The sequence below is a fragment of the Anabrus simplex genome, chromosome 1 (assembly GCF_040414725.1).
Source record: "Anabrus simplex isolate iqAnaSimp1 chromosome 1, ASM4041472v1, whole genome shotgun sequence".
In the NCBI taxonomy this organism is placed as follows: Eukaryota; Metazoa; Arthropoda; class Insecta; order Orthoptera; family Tettigoniidae; genus Anabrus; species Anabrus simplex.
Window position 1 is genome coordinate 1,575,656,627 of NC_090265.1, and position 17,872 is coordinate 1,575,674,498.

General features: G+C 38.1%; 1 protein-coding gene and 1 pseudogene across 5 annotated transcripts in view; one reads left to right on the forward strand and one right to left on the reverse strand.

Annotated features, from left to right (window-relative positions):
- The window catches only part of LOC136858857 (uncharacterized), a 37,844-nt pseudogene extending 25,697 nt beyond the window's left edge, over positions 1-12,147 (reverse strand).
- GAPcenA (GTPase activating protein and centrosome-associated) overlaps positions 1-17,872 on the forward strand; it is a 316,010-nt gene that overhangs the window by 154,881 nt on the left and 143,257 nt on the right. The window lies entirely within an intron of this gene.

Sequence of the window (17,872 nt, forward strand, 5' to 3'; positions counted from 1 at the left end):
AGGTCGATAATTTCAAGTATTTAGGTTGTGTGTTCTCCCAGTATGGTAATATAGTAAGTGAGATTGAATCAAGGTGTCGTAAAGCTAATGCAGTGAGCTCGCAACTGCGATCAACAGTATTTTGTAAGAAGGAAGTGAGCTCCCAGACGAAACTATCTTTACATCGATCTGTTTTCAGACCAACTTTGCTTTACGGGAGCGAAAGCTGGGTGGACTCAGGATATCTTATTCATAAGTTAGAAGTAACAGGCATGAAAGTAGCAAGAATGATTGCTGGTACAAATAGGTGGGAACAATGGCAGGAGGGCACTCGGAATGAGGCGATAAAGGCTAATTTAGGAATGAACTCGATGGATGAAGCTGTACGCATAAACCGGCTTCGGTGGTGGGGTCATGTGAGGCGAATGGAGGAGGATAGGTTACCTAGGAGAATAATGGACTCTGTTATGGAGGGTAAGAGAAGTAGAGGTAGACCAAGACGACGATGGTTAGACTCGGTTTGTAACGATTTAAAGGTAAGAGGTTTAGACCTAAATGTGGCCACAACACTAGTTGCAAATCGAGGATTGTGGCGACGTTTAGTAAATTCACAGAGGCTTGCAGACTGAATGCTGAAAGGCATAACAGTCTATAATGATAATGTATGTATGTATGTATGTATGTATGTATGTATGTATGTATGTATGCATTAAAAATTCCTATACATCTTGGTTTGATATCAAAATAAAAAATGGTCCAGACCAGTTAATCAAGGGTTGTACAAAACTGGTAATTCCAAAACTGTGGGTAGCCTACATTTTTTTTCATATCGCATGTCTTCTTTGGAAGTGTTCATTCGCAAGAAACAAGTTCATCTCCTTCAGTACCTTACTAGGGTATGGTAGTTTCCGAAGCAGGGGTGTACACAAAGTCCAATGTCGCATTTTCACACATATATCTACTTTCTTTCCTCTTTTTCTCATCAAGTGTGATGTTTGAACACACATGGCAGTACCTGGCAGGAAATCTCTTCTTCGGGGTGGTAGTACGAGGGAAGGAAAATGTCTCTCTATCAGTCTAAGCAGTTTGTCCCCAGCTGAAGGGCGTCCTCTTTTGCTTGTAGATCGGGATAAATGGAATTTCTGGAAAATCTCTCATAGAAGTTTTAGCTGAAAATCGGCAAGTGAAATGTTTTCTCCTGTTTGCATATTATAGAATGTTTGACAGTTCAAAACTGTAATACCTAGCAGGTCCAAGAAGAATTTCCTGTACCATTTCAGGGACTTCAGGACACATTCTATGGAATTAATCATCATATTGACTCTGTCAACTGATCCCATGTTCTTATTGTACTGAAGAATACACTGTGGCTTTAGTTTAGGTTGCTTTGTCTTCTTGTCTACTTTCCCTGTCGATTTCATTGCATCTGCATGCAGCATAGTCAGCATACACACTTCCTTATGGTCCATCCATCTCGTGACCATCATATTCTCTGTGCATTTTGTTTCAGTTTACCCCAGTTGTAGTTTCTTTGTAAATTTAGGCATTCCCTTACGGTTCCCTCATACTGTTCTGCATGTGTTTTATTCTTATGGAGGTAGTCGTACAGTAGTGGGCTCGAATGCCAATTATCGCTCCACAGATTATGCCCTTTATTGAGATACTTCTCCATCAAAGTCTTGACTACTGTACCAGATACACCCATTTCACGTTCTGGTAAAATTTCTGTTGCTGTCCCCGTGTATACAATAAAATCTAACACATACCCAGTTTCACAATCACAAATAACGAATGTTTTTATCCCAAACCGGTGTCTCTTGGAGGGTATAAACTGGATGAAAGAGAGCCTACCCTTGAATAGTGTCAAACTTTCATCTATACACACATTCTGAAATGGACTAAAAACTTTCTTTTGAGATGATCAACAATTAGTCTTATCTTGTACAGTCTGTCACCTTCAAGTTGAGTATTATTGTCACAGAAGTGAATCACACGGAGAAGTAATAAGTACCTATCCCTTGGCATATAATCTGAAAACTGAGGGGTGGCCAGGAGCGGATCAGTAGACCAGTACTCTGTGATATTCAGCTTCTTCATTCGAACCATTAGCATTGTCACTGCAAGAAATATATATAACTCTTCAGGTGTAGTGTCTCTCCACTGTTGTAAACATGATTTTGAACTCAGTGTTTTCTCCAACACAAACTTGTAATATTTATTTGTTTCATTCGCTATTTCTTTCATAAGAACTGGTGTAAAAAATAACTTTAAAATGTCCAAAGCTGTTGTTTCGTTCTGTAAGAGACCTAGAGTAATACCACTGTTTGCGTCATCAAAATCGTGCACAACTGGAGTAAACACATTATCCTGCCATTTGAACATAGGAGAACAGGTACGGCTTCTCTTTCTCATGCTTTGCACAAGTGGTTGGACAACTTCTGTACTTTCATTATAATCGGTGTCATCACTATCATCATTATTCTCGAAATCACTAAAATCGGAATATTCATCTTCCGATTCTAATGTGGATAGCACTCTTACAACCTCGGATTCAGTAAGATCGCACGCCAGGCATACCGCAGAGCAGCTCGTAAAGCAGTGTGTCGTATTTATCTCAATAACTCATGAATGAATCAACAGATTGTAGTAGATAGGAGCTTACGAAATGACAGAGAGATGCGTGTATCCGCCGACGGAGTTTGAATGACTTCTTATGTCAACATTGGGAATATTGAGTTGATAAAGTCAGAAGAATGTCATGCTCGCAATATTACGGGTGCAGCAGAGCAGCGGTCACCAGCAATGTAAAGGTTAATCTGGTATTCCTGCAGCATATAGCAATATTTTCATTATCGGTCAGTATTAGTTTATGCAGAAATGTGGAAAAACACTTGAAGATTAACATACATCATTCTCAATGCAATTTTTACTTTAGTGCAAATAAATATCACGCGAGATACATTCACTTCATTGCATAAAACCACTTTATTGCCACTACATCTATTCTGTAATAACACAGAGTTATACACAAATAAACACAGCACAACACTATTAAGGAAAACACACTGAAGCAATTTACTGTCAATTCTGTCAAGTACAGATATTAACAAGCCCTCACACTGATCGTCCACTTCACCATCATACAGTTGATTCTGAAAAGTATAGATATCAACAAGTCCACACACTGATTATTCACTTTACCATCTCAAGGCAAGACACTACCCTCTCACTCAAGTTGATTCTCACAAGTTCAGATATCAACCAACTTCTCAGATCACTGTTACTCACTCTAACCCATACTCTACACTCTAACACCCACAAACTCCCACTCTCGTCTCTCAGTCTGTCAGCTCGATACATATACACTGTTCAACAAACAGTCTAGAAATATTGATTTCTGGAAATGTCCTTGCAACACTCTAAATGGAACACTTCCGAATGTACAAGGAACAATCGATCAACCAGCCTCTCGATTGGAGTAGATCAAACTCGAATATTTTATTACGTATACACAAACCACAGTAACAAAATGTACAAAATTCCTAATATTTCTATCACTATCACTACTGATCTGCATTTAGGGCAGTCGCCCAGGTGGCAGATTCCCTATCTGTTGTTTTCCTAGCCTTTTCTTAAATGATTGCAAAGAAATTGGAAATTTATTGAACATCTCCCTTGGTAAGTTATTCCAATCCCTAACTCCCCTTTCTACATGTATGTGGATAATAAATCATTACAATAAGTTTTTAGAAACCTCCATATGTATCAAAATGATAGTGGATTATACCCAATATACAAATATTGCAGTTTTCTTCACTTTTCGACTACACAGATTTTGAGGTTAGATGTATTCACAATTTGAGATTATACAAATGTACAATACATATTTATAGGGTATAGTTGTACTTAGCATTTAATAAAAGGTAATTAAAATATATTAAACATAATAATTGAAGGTTTTACAAGCGTTAGGTTAAGAGTAGGATGGCGTACATACGACACTTAAAAGGAATTGAAAATATCTTTACAGGTTTTTTAATTCGAAATTATGTAAAAACTGTCACATTTTCAGAGTGTCTCATAATAAATAACAGACACAGGCACAGGCAACTTGATATATTTGGAGTGTACAGATCGGGAAAGGGTAGCACTGACGCGGATTCGGAATTATTTGATAGGATAGTCAGCTATGTGGGAAACGACATGGAAAGAAATGTGATTGTAGCGGGAGACCTGAATTTGTCAGATGTCAATTGAGAAGGAAATGCGAACGACAGGAAGCATGACCAACAAATGGCAGATAAGTTAATATGGGAAGGACAGCTGATTCAGAAAGTGATGGAACCAACCAGAGGGAAAAATATCCTGGATGTCGTGCTGATAAAACCAGATGAGCTCTATAGGGAAACTGAAGTAATAGATGGTATTAGTGATCATGAAGCTGTTTTTGTGGTTGTTAAAAATAAATATGATAGAAAGGAAGGTCTTAAAAGTAGGACTATTAGGCAGTACCATATGGCTGATAAAGCAGGCATGAGGCAGTTTCAAAAAAGTAACTATGATCGGTGGAAAACGGTAAATAAAAATGTAAACAGACTCTGGGATGGGTTTAAAGAAATTGTTGAGGAATGCGAAAACAGGTTTGTACCTTTAAGGGTGGTAAGGAATGGTAAAGACCCACCTTATTATAATAGAGAAATAAAGAGACTAAGAAGGAGGTGCAGACTGGAAAGAAATAGAGTTAGAAATGGCTGTGGAAGTAAGGAGAAATTGAAGGAACTTACTAGAAAATTGAATCTAGCAAAGAAGGCAGCTAAGGATAACATGATGGCAAGCATAATTGGCAGTCATACGAATTTTAGTGAAAAATGGAAGGGTATGTATAGGTATTTTAAGGCAGAAACAGGTTCCAAGAAGTACATTCCAGGAATAATTAATGAACAAGGGGAGTGTGTATGTGAGGATCTTCAAAAGGCAGAAGTATTCAGTCAGCAGTATGTAAAGATTGTTGGTTACAAGGATAATGTCGAGATAGAGGAGGAGACTAAGGCCAAAGAAGTAATAAAATGTACATATGATAACAATGACATTTACAATAAGATACAAAAGTTGAAAACTAGAAATTTCTGGGGATATACTAAAGGCAATGGGTTGGGATATAGTACCATATCTGAAGTACTTATTCGATTATTGTTTGGTCGGAGGAGCTATACCAGATGAATGGAGAGTTGCTATTGTAGCCCCTGTGTATAAAGGAAAGGGTGATAGACATAAAGCTGAAAATTACAGGCCAGTAAGTTTGACGTGCATTGTATGTAAGCTTTGGGAAGGCATTCTTTCTGATTATATTAGACATGTTTGTGAAATTAAAACTGGTTCGATAGAAGGCAGTTCGGTTTTAGGAAAGGTTATTCCACTGAAGCTCAACTTGTAGGATCTCAGCAAGATATAGCAGATATCTTGGATTCTGGAGGTCAAATGGACTGTATCGCGATTGACCTGTCTAAAGCATTTGATAGGGTGGATCATGGGAGACTACTGGCAAAAATGAGTGCAATTACTAGACAAAAGAGTGACTGAATAGGTTGCTATATTTCTAGAAAATAGATCTCAGAGAATTAGAGTAGGTGAAGCTTTATCTGACCCTGTAATAATTAAGAGGGGAATTCTTCAAGGCAGTATTATCGGACCTTTATGTTTTCTTATATATAAATGATATGATTAAAGGAGTGGAATCGGAGGTAAGGCTTTTTGCGGATGGTGTTATTCTCTATAGAGTGATAAATAAGTTACAAGATTGTGAGCAACTGCAACGTGACCTCGAAAATGTTGTGAGATGGACAGCAGGCAGTGGTATGTTGATAAACGGGGTTAAAAGTCAGGTTATGAGATTCACAAATAGGAAAAGTCCTCTCAGTTTTAATTACTGCGTTGATGGGGTGAAAGTTCCTTTTGGGAATCATTGTAAGTATCTAGGTGTTAATATAAGGAGAGATCTTCATTGGGGTAATCACATAAATGGGATTGTAAATAAAGGGTACAGATCTCTGCACATGGTTATGAGGGTGTTTAGGGGTTGTAGTAAGGATGTAAAGGAGAGGGCATGTAAGTCTCTGGTAAGACCCCAACTAGAGTATGGTTCCAGTGTATGGGACCCTCACCAGGATTACCTGATTCAAGAACTGGAAAAAATCCAAAGAAAAGCAGCTCTATTTGTTCTGGGTGATTTCCGACAAAAGAGTAGCGTTACAAAAATGTTGCAAAGTTTGGGTTGGGAAGAATTGAGGGGAAGAAGAAGAGCTGCTCGACTAAGTGGTATGTTCCGAGCTGTCAGGGGAGAGATGGCGTGGAATGACATTAGTAGACGAATAAGTTTGAGTGGCGTTTATAAAAGTAGGAAAGATCACAGTATGAAGATAAAGTTGGAATTCAAGAGGACAAACTGGGGCAAATATTCATTTATAGGAAGGGGAGTTAGGGATTGGTATAACTTACCAAGGGAGACGTTCAATAAATTTCCAATTTCTTTGAAATCATTTAGGAAAAGGCTAGGAAAGCAACAGATAGGAAATCTGCCACCTGGGCGACTGCCCTAAATGCAGATCAGTAATCTAACCGGCACCACCCTCTAGGACCCCGGGTACATCCTAGTGGTGATGAGGTTAATAACCTTACCCACCAGAGTGAGGTAAAAAAAAAAAAGGAGAGAGAGAGAGACAGCCTGGTGTGAAGGTTGCTATTGTGTCCGTCCCCAATGGGTAGATAAAGCGAACACAAGTGAGAACAAGGGGCAAAAGTAAAACAACAAGTCACAGTACATCAATAAATTAAAGGATAAAAACAACACCAGCCAACGACATGATACAAAATTACCAAAAGGGAGAAATTGAGACACTTACCCGAAACGTAGAGGAAAAGCGACTTAAGGCCCGTGGACACCCAAACCAAAATAATTAGTTGCAGCGCTGCACCAAATGTGGCAAATGAAAACCAACTCACTAGTGATATTTAAGAAAACTTTAATAGAAATTAGAATGAGAGGTAACAATTCTAAAAGATAATAGCTGGAGGAAACCTAGGTTCATCATTAAAGGTGAAGATTAAAGTCAGATAATAAATTGAACCGGGTGCTTAAAAAAATTGAATGTAAATACTCATTTAACAATAATTAAATTAATTTGCAAGAGCTTGATATGTTTTGATAATAAATAGCCAACAAAGCACCTTTAAATAAGAAAAGGTAGACATTCATTTAACAAATAATAAAGGAACTAATCCGTAAATTTCAACAAGGAAAAACAACATTGACCTCCATATCTCAAACAAAGTAAGTAATATATTGATTTAAATGTGATCGATCACGCGTTAAAGAGAAAACCAATTACCGTACTTAGTAAACAATCAATAGTTCCATGACCTTTAGGCCTTTTAGCTTTACCACAATTCATTTCAATTTCTACCAAGGGCAGCATCCAAGGTCACACGAAGGTAATGGTAGAAGCTGCACTTTTCACCCGAACAGAGTAAAAGGCGAAACCACATAAAAGATTGGCCGAAATAAATAACATAATATGAGAAACTTTCCAACGATACGCGGCAACCGAAATATTTCATCCAAGAAGCACACACGAACCATGTACCATCCGGCGTAAAAAAACAAAACCCCACACAACAATGACCCAAACACATGTTGCCATAGTAACAGGAAAACCGAAGCACAGTCTACAAATAAGAAGGAAAACAAACGGATTTTAAAAAATTCACAGAAATCCCAGAAACAACGAAATTATATGAAGCAAGGTGAAATAAATCCCAGAAAGCAACAGGAACCCGAAGGAAAGCTAACCCCGCTACCTTGGAAACCGCGCCTTGGTTCACACCATAAGGTACAATCCAAGTGCAAAAAACTTTTACTTAATTTTAAAATAAACATACTAATTTCTTTCACCGTGCGAAGTACATTCTAAAATGATTAATTGCCGAAACAGTTTCCTATCGTTCACAGACGCACACGATATCCAGCACAAATTTCGAAGAGAAAGTATTAATCCACATTATTATTATTATTACTATTATCTTGAAGTGCACCAAAACACATTAATCTTCTTCTTTTCGCAGAATTACCTTAATCAAACAGTTACATACCTTTGAGTCCAGAAAAGTTAAGAAGTTCAAACCTGGCCATTGTTATTGAAGAGAGGCCATCACGAGGCCGGGAACTAAGCTTGTTCACCAAGAATCCTGGAGAATTATAGTAGCAAAAACATAGTCAAATAAAACAGTAGGAGGCCAGCAACTAATCCAATAAGGGAATATCCCTTTTAAGGAAGGTATTACGGTGGTTTGAGCACAACCACCCGCCGCATAGTGGAACACACACATTCACGTCTATCCATGGCGGCTGCAGGACGCCAACTCACACAGAAGTAGTGGCTCGCAGTCAGCACTAGACTTGCCTCACACCAACTCGCGCATGCGCAGTAGGCGCAGACACAATACTCAGTACAGCAGCGCACGGCATACCATAACAAAAAGTATATTGGCAAAAGCCGATTGACACAGAATTTCCAGATGGCAACACACACGCCAGTTCGAAAAGGATATAGGGGGGAGTCTCAAACTACTTAATACTGTCTCAGTATTGATTGATTGATTGATTGATTGATTGATTGATTGATTGATTCCACTGTTTTCATTTCTGATCATGGACCATTTCCAATCAGATTTGCAGGGCCATAAAATATATATCTAGTTAAAACTTACTCAATATCACCTTTTTTTTTTTTTTGTCAAGTTTTATAATCCAGGCATGACTTCTTTCAAAAATTTAACATTTGTTGTTGATTTGTATGCAAAATCCTACTAATATACCACTGATGATAATAATACATGCTGTAATACTTATCACAAATGTTTCCCAAAAGAATGTTGGAAAGATATTTTTTTGTCTCTATCGGATGATTCCGTCCAGGCAAAATCATTACTAGAATCTACATATGAAGTCTGATCTCTATCAGATGATGGACTGGAATGTTTTTGTTTTGCCTTCCTGGTTTTCTTAGGAGAAATGGATTTACAATTGTTTTTCTTACTGTCTGACTCCTTTAATTTTTTGTAATTTTTCATTCTCTGTAGATCATCTTCGGAGGTCAGAATTTCACCATACTGTGAACTTAACGTTGTTCGTGTAACTCCTTGTCATACCTGCCAACTTGTATGGTTTGTCCATAAAATTTACAGAATGATAGTATGTTTGACGGTTTTACAGATGAACTATAATATTTTACGATTTTACTGACAGAGATACACCAGAACAAGCTTCCGCATGCCGCCGATACACACTGTGTGACCACCAAATATTCGATACATCATTCTGATTTATTCATCTGATCGTTACAGTCTTCGACTGCAACACAGGACATTGTTACTTGATTACAGAATAGTCCATTTTCCTTGTTGACAGATAGAAGCAATGATACCGATTCCAAGCTGTATCCCATAGTGGTTATTTTTTATGATGCTGCTCAAGAAAGTATTATAAGTACTGTTTTATCAGTGCCAGTATTGGAAGGGGATTCGACAGGCCGCAACATAGGAAAGCTACTATTGTCGCAGTTGGAATTAAATAAAGTGCCAATTAAGAACTGTCTGACATTCTGTTCTGACAGTGCTCCTGTTATGATTGGACAGAAAAATGGAGTTCTAGCAGTTTTGAAAGAAGCTAATCAGGATATTTTTGGTATTGTTAGCTGCTCAAAAAGCTGCTGCAACTTTACCAGTTAGAATTCATGAGATTCTTGTTGATATTTTCTATTACTTGGAGAAGAGTGCCAAAAGAAAAGAACGTCTTCAGAAATTTCTAAGTATGCATGGAAAAGAAGCAAAGAAGTTGTTGAAGCATGTGTGCACAAGATGGTTATCCCTAGCCAAGTAAGTAAGTAAAGCCTTTATTTTTCTTCCAGATCTACAGCGATGAGGCCTTATTGATCCATTAAGGGAGAAAAATAATAGTGCCCAACCTAGACAGCTTAAAATACTATACACATAGAATAATGCTCGTATAGTAAACATAGCTAACACCAAATGTGGAAAAACAAAGTTGCTGGAAATAATAATAATCAAATGTCCATGAGTCAATGTTATCTTTTCAGATATGAACAAAACCTCAAAAAATCTCAATATTGCTATTAAGACCAGGGATAAATGAAAGCTAGTAGTACTGAAAATAATAATATTAAAATGTAAAAACTCAATATTGCTATTAAGAAAAGGGATAAAACGAAGACTAAAAGAACTATTGCAACAGGGTAATTCCATCTATAGACTGTATGGCATTATTGGAAATGTGAAGCTAAAACTGGCAACATATAACTGAGCAGAGTACAGTGCTGTGTCGGGCTGAGTCTGCACTAGACCACTGACTGTTCCACTTCCGGCCGGGTTCGCACTCAGCACATTCTCTCTTAGACACTGACCTTTCTTATATTCTACTTATATTGCTAACCTGACTACGTGTTATCTCCACCGTAGTGCCGATGTGCAGTTATTACACTTCACATTTCTTTCTTGTTAATCACTCTTCAACCTCTATTAATTCACTATATTTGTTAACTTTAGAACCCATGCAACTCACCACCTTAAATGAAGCCATGTTCACTCACTGATAACTGGGATAACTAGGACCCCAGCTCATAAACCAACCGTCACCAGATATTATCTTTCTCCTTATCATCTGACCAATTTATCACACCCTCTTCCTCATTCACTACACACTTGACCACCTGGAAACTTCTCTTCTATCACACCCGTCGTTTACTCGCTCTTAACAAAGTTATGAATAACACGCACACACTCCACTCTTATCGTGTATATAGCCATTTACTTCTCACTACACATTAACTTTTTGCTTCTTGTCACAATGCCTTCGTCTACTCTGTTCTTTTTGCCCCATAACTCTCTTAGGCTCAGACTTCTCCCTCTCACTAGGGCACCTCTTGTTACGTCTTGTGTTTCTACTCCCACAATCTCTCCCTGTATCCTTCTATCTTCTCTCCCACTGGCATCCGTCCTGGACTCCTTCGTTAATGCCCAGGTCTCCCTGGTTTCCTTCCTTATCACATTCCTCATCTCTGCCATTACTTCCCTGTTCGCTATGGTTAACAAATCTATCAAGTTACTTCCTTCATGCTGCGAGCTTGGTTCCTTTACCTTACTATCCTTGTTTCTTTCTTTGCCCCCCTGTCCTTCATCCCCCACTTTACAGTCTCTGGCTTGTCTTTCCTCCACTCTCTTTTCCACTACTACTTCGTCATTCCTGTCATCCTCCATTTCTCGTAATTTCTTCGCATTCCATGTTCTAGTCCAAATACCGTTGGTCACTACTAATTTTTGACCCTTAATATGAGCTCTTAACCCCTGTAATTTAGCCCTGGCCAAATGTTTCTTCAGAGTGTTTATGTTCTTTACCCCTTCTCTACCAATGTCTTCTTTAATCCAAATTTTTGTACTCCGTATGTTATCTGCACTTCTTCTCACTTTTTCCGCCATCAAGGTGGAGAATAGCTTCAGTTTGATCGGTCTATCACCCCGTTTTTTACCTATCCTTTCTACATCATCAATATCGACTTCGCTAAAATTAATTCTCATCATTTTCTGGATGACTTCCACAACTTTCTATGTTGTCAGTACTTTATCTTCTGCTTTATCTTCCGGTACTCCATATATGAATAGGCATTTCTTCCTCCGTTCTCGGTTACAGTCTTCAATTTCCGCTCGCAACTTCACCACCTCTCCTTCCATCTCCCTTATTTTTGACTTGAGTGATATGATTTCTCTCTCGTTGGTTTCTAGTCTACTCATTATCTCATCTGTTTTTCCCTGTATCCCCCGCCTTATATGCTCAAGTTCTTTCATTTGCTCTTTCATCATATTCTTAATCTGCTCAAACGGGCATACTTCTTCCACCACTTCTTTCAGCACTTTTCTAATGATCTCCACGTCTTCCCAGTTCATGTTGCCACTAGAAGTCGGGCCAGGGTTTACCTCTACTCCTCCTATAACTAGTAATATCATAATCACCACTGCCGCCAATATCATCTCGTCCATCATTCTTGTTTCCATTATACTTCCTTTATTTCTAGCTATCTCCTTTTTCCCTTCATCTGCCATCTTCCAATAGCCACATGATATTGATCCACGCCAATCATCTTCCTCTTCCCTCTCGAATTACTTTACTGGCCACCGGTCACATTCCACGCCGGCTCTCCTGACAACTCCACACAATACGTCTGTCACCGAACGCTGACTAGGTTAGACTGTCCCTAGCCAAGTGTTTAGACAGATTAAGATCAGTGGGATCCACTTCCTTCAGTTTTTCGGGATGAGGTGGTAGTCATCATCATCATCTGGACCATTTTCCAACCACAGGCTGGGTCTGCTTGGAACATAAGCCTCTCCATAGTTTTCTGTCCATGCACCACTTCTCTTCTCTCACTCTAGTCCAGTTCCCTCCTCTTGCCTCGATGCTCTTCTTTACACCTTTCAGCCATCTGTCTCTTGGTCTTCCTCTAGGTCTCCTCTTCATCTCCAACATATTTCTTGGTATCTTTTCTTCTCCCACTCTCTTAACATGTCCATACCACTGCAGCCTTGATTTTTCTATCTTTTCCTGTAGGGGACCTCATTTACAATCTCCTGAACTCTCTCATTTCTTACTCTGTCCATTCTTGTTAAACCTACTCGACACCTTTGAAACTTCATTTCCACTGTTTGTATTCTACCTTTATCCCTCTCCTTCATCACCCACGTTTCTGATTCATATGTCAGAATTGGTACAAAATAAGTCTTATAGATAATACCTTTACATCTCTGTGGTACATCCCTGTTTCATATCAGTCCTCCCACACTCTTAATCCATTTGTACACCTTCCTCTTTCATTGATTTCCATCCTGTCTCCTCCATTTTCTTCAATTACACTTCCCAGGTATTTAAAGCTGTCAACTCTTTTCAACTGCTCCCCTCCTAATGTCATGCCATTATACTCTCGGTTCTTGTTTCGTGTCGTTACCAGCACTTCACTCTTTTGTGCTGAGAACTTCATTCCATAAGGTGACACAACTTCCTCCCATACATTGAGCTGTTCCTGCACTTCACTCTCTTGGTTTCCCCATATTAATAGATCATCTGCGAACAGCACCGCGTTCATTCTTCTCTTTCCAGTGATCTGTGCTACCTTCTGTATTAAATGATCCATCACCACTGAAAATATTAGAAGTGAGAGGGCACCTCCCTGCTTTACACCATTTGTTAACTTAAACCATCCAGGTCTTTCGGTTCCGACTTTAACACAGCTTTTGCTTCCATCATACATATTTTTCACCCTTGTCACCATCAGTTCATTTACTGCTTTTACTCTCATAGCTTCCCAGATCTTGTTTCTACAGATACTGTCATATGCCTTCTCTATGTCCATGAAGGCCATCCACTAAATCTTCCTCATTATCTTAGTGCCGTTCTTGTAGCTGCCTCACTGTGAATATGAGGTCAGTAGTTGACCTTCCTTGTCTAAAGCCATACTGTTCTTCTCTGAATTCTTTTTCAGCTGACTTTGTTATTTGCTTTTCCAGTACTTTTTCATATATCTTGGCACAGTGGTACATCAGGGTTATACCATGGTAGTTCTGACATTTTCTTGTCTCCTTTTTTAAGGATCGGTGCTATTACACCCTTCTTCCAATCTTCTGGTACTTTTTTCTCATTCCACACTACCCGTATCATCCTGTATAGCCACTGTGTACCCATTTCCCCTGCAGCTCTTAATCATCTCCATACTTAACTCATCCACTCCTGGTGCTTTTTCCAGATTCATCCTCTTCACAGCTTCCTCTACTTCTGCCCAAGTTAATTCCTCCATTTTCTCCTCACACCTGTCATCAGTTTCTTCAATATAATCTTCTTCAATTAATCCAACCACATTCAGGAGGTCCTCAAAGTATTCCTTCCAGATTAGTTTAATTTCCTCATTTTTCTCCACTAGGTTACCATTTTTATCCTTTATTCTGTCCACTTCACTCTGCCTACTCTTTCTTTTATTTCTCACCATTCCATACAATATTTTTCGATTGCCTTTGCTATCTTCCTACACCATCTGTGTCCACTTCTCCATCCACTTCCTCTCTCCTCTGTAACCACTTATTTAGCAACCATCCATTTGTTTGTATAGTCTTCTCTTGTCTCTGGTGTTCTTTGTTGGAACCACACCCGAAAGGTCTTGTTTTTCTTCCCTGCTGCTTCTTTTATTCTGTCATTCCACCATGGTGTCTCCTTCCATTTCTTCCTTCTTTTACCAAAGTACCTTTTAAATCTTTCCCATTCCTCCTTTCCTGTCTTTGGTTTGTCTGTTGGTAAGTTCTTCCTTATTATTTCTTGATACTCTTCATTGGTTTCCTTCTCTTTCAATTTCCATACTTTTATTTTCCTTTCCTGGTCTTCTGTATTTTTTCTTTCTTTCAGTAGTGTGTGTGTATGTGGTAGTGTGTGCTCCAAATATTTCTGCCAATTTATCTTTTTTTTACTATTCCCAAAGAACACAATAGATCTGATGACAAACTAATGAAGGTGTGTGATTCTCCCTCCTCCTCTTCCTCCTCCTTTCTAAAACAAATGTTAGTAGAAGCCTTTTATTTTGGAGCAGGGGTTATAAAACATTATTTTCTGGTCATACTCTTAGACAATGAATTTTAGGTTATACTCGGCCATGTGCAACTGCGGTCTGCGACAGAATTACTTTGGCCGCCATTTTGAAAACTTCGACCAAGTCAAATCGATCGAATCGAAACTCAAAGGTGCGAGTTCAACATTCGCGACCCCTGCGTGCTTTAAGATGCAGATGCCAGTTCACTTTCTGAGAGATTTTAATGTTGTGTCTTCATTAGAAAGGAATTTCACTTTTTCCGTATCCATACCTAGGCTATCACAAGACAAATATGCACTACGCTTGTCAATTTCTGACAGTTATGCTCCTAATCCAGATATAGGCTAGCGTATCACGCGACAAATATTCGCTACACTTCACTGTACCACTCAACACAAAATAAATTTCTAACTTCTGAATGGAATTGCGAAATACAAGCACAAATAGACTCACTGTGTTATTCGGCAATCATGCTGCTAACCGGCAAGCAAAATTCAACATTCCTGAGGCTAACAGCTTGCTCCCTGAATGTGCAACTTATCCTGTGAAGTTCTGGAATTTAAGGCCTTTTTCTCTAATCATGCAACTGTGGCGACTGTTCTTACCCAAGTTCGAAATCACATTTGTTTTGCAAGGGATGAAAAATAACATTTTCAGGGCTAGGAAAAATGTGATCGTGCTAAGCGGTAATAGCAAAAATTCGTGACCCGATAAGTGAAGTATTTTTATATAGATTTAATACGATGAGAATCGGGACTTCGAATTTACGATGTGCTAAGCAGGAAAACGTGTTAATGAGGAACGCACTACCGAGGTTTCACTGTAAATCCATTAACTTTTTGCCAGCATACCCCTTGGAACACCATATTTTACTGAAGCCATCTTTTGTGTCGTATATCCATTCTTTACAGCTTTTACTGCGTCAGACATGGACTGCATGTCTTAGCTGCAACGGTTTGATGTTTTTTCCCTTGTGCGCGGCATTGTTGATAGCCTAGCAGATACAGGTCTAGTGCATAGGCCTAATATCTGAATTATGGAAACATTGTTTTTGTTCTAAAATAAATGTTTTAGAGCCTATATACCTATGAAAAGAATAAAATACTTATTTTAAAATTATATTCAAAAATCACAAACTTCATCCAAAGACCTCTAAATGATAACATTACTTGAATATAATGTTAATGTGATGTAACTGAGAGTTACTGGTAAAATAATTACAGTAAAAAAAAAAAATTATCATAATAATGGACAATGGAGACTGCTGCCTAATAAAATAGTCTATCGGGAAAATGAATCAATTGTGGATACAATGCAAAAAAGGAGAATTGCCTTTTTCAGCCACATAGTAAGACTACCAGAGACCAGACTACTGAAACAATTATTTAATTTCTTTAGGAAAAGTAAAACCAAGAACAACTGGTTTGTTGAGGTCCAGAATGATTTAGAAGTGCTGAATATAACATTGAAACAAATTGCAGAGAGAAAAGAGAAGAGGATTCTGAGAAGTAGAGATACAAGACTAAAATTTAAAACAGTCAAACGAAAACAGTACACCATTACAGGTGAAGGGAGGGCAGCCGGGTCTGCTTCTTTTCAATACAAGTAGAATTAGAAATGTAATGTAACATTCCTAGTTGATTACAAGCAGTACCGGTTTCGACCATTGTTCCAGGTCATCATCAGCCGATCACTTAAAATATAAAGAACAGTGCGAAAACAATAGGTGATGTATAAATCTTTCACCAATTGCAGTTTATGAAGCACTATAACATGTTAGGGATTAGCACTGCGTGTTGGAAGTTCACAAAATCCTGAAGAAGTCAAGGTTCAATCACATAAATGAAGCAAGACACAAGTTCTTGGAGAGCAGCAAAACATACATGCTGACCGGCATTGTGTTTCCAAATGTTTATGAAAACTCGAAGAATTTAATAGTTCAAGGATCAAGCCTGCGAACACTGCTAGGCACGAAATCGTACAGTGCAGTTTAATACACTTGACGATAGAAATATATATTAAAGTTTACAGAATCTCGTATGTCAGATTCTTGAAGTTTGGAGATGCAGAACAGTTGGCATAAGAAACAATTGTGAAATGAAAAATGTTTAAAAACCACAATATTAGAACAGTTGAGAAACGTATTTACACAGCGTGTGATTTCTTGAAGACAAGAGCTCGGGTAGTTCTTGAGGTGGCGTAAGGTATAAATTTAAATTTAAATTTTATAATGATCTGAACCGTAAGTGGTGATATAATACACAGTTCAGTGTGGAAAAGAAAAGGAGAAAAAACAAAGATGTTAACAGAAGATAAGTAGGTATGGATCAGAATATATATAATAACTAAAGCAGGTAAAAGAATTTTATAAAACCTTATATAGAGAGAGGGGTTGAATTAGCTAGGAGATGATTAACAGAGTGGGAAGTGGAATGATGAAAGAAAAGAAAGGATAGGATAGGGAAATAAAAGAGGTGTAGTAGTTTAAGGTGGGGCAGGTGGATGGATTATTGGAGGTAGGAAATGTGGGTAGGAACTGGGTAAGGCACGGAAAATCGAATTCAGGTTTAGAAATTTACCATTTTTAAAAATGAGAATGAGGAAGTCAAATAGAATATTGGGTTTTTCAGAAATGTCGTTTAAATTGAAATTAGGGTTGAAGTATTAGTCAAGGTGAATAAAACAATTTTCAGTTGAGTTTAGAAGGGGGCCATTAATAATTTCAAGTATTTCCATGTCCTGTTCAATTTTGGTGAAATTACGCTTAGTCTTATATGTGTTGTCTTATTGCAGAGAATCTGTTATATTTTATAGCGTTGACATGTTCGGAGTATCTTATAGTAAAGTTAAGTCCAGTCTGTCCAGTGTACGAAGAGCTACAGTTGTTACATTTGAATTTGTACAGTCCAGATTTAGAAAAAGCATTGATTTATTTAACAAGTTTGAGTTGTGTATTATATCAAGATTTCTGTTATTGGTTCTAAAAGATATTTTCATGTTATGTTTCATAAGAATGTTGGTGACTTTATAAGTGTTTTGAGTGAAAATAAAAGTGGAATATGCAGTTGCTTTGGTCTTATCTTTTGTTAACATGGTTCTGGGACGGTGTTTGAATTTGTTAATAATACGGTTTAGAAAGAGTTATTAAAGCCATTAAATTTAGCAATAGTACGGATGGTGTTCAAGTCATTATTTGAATC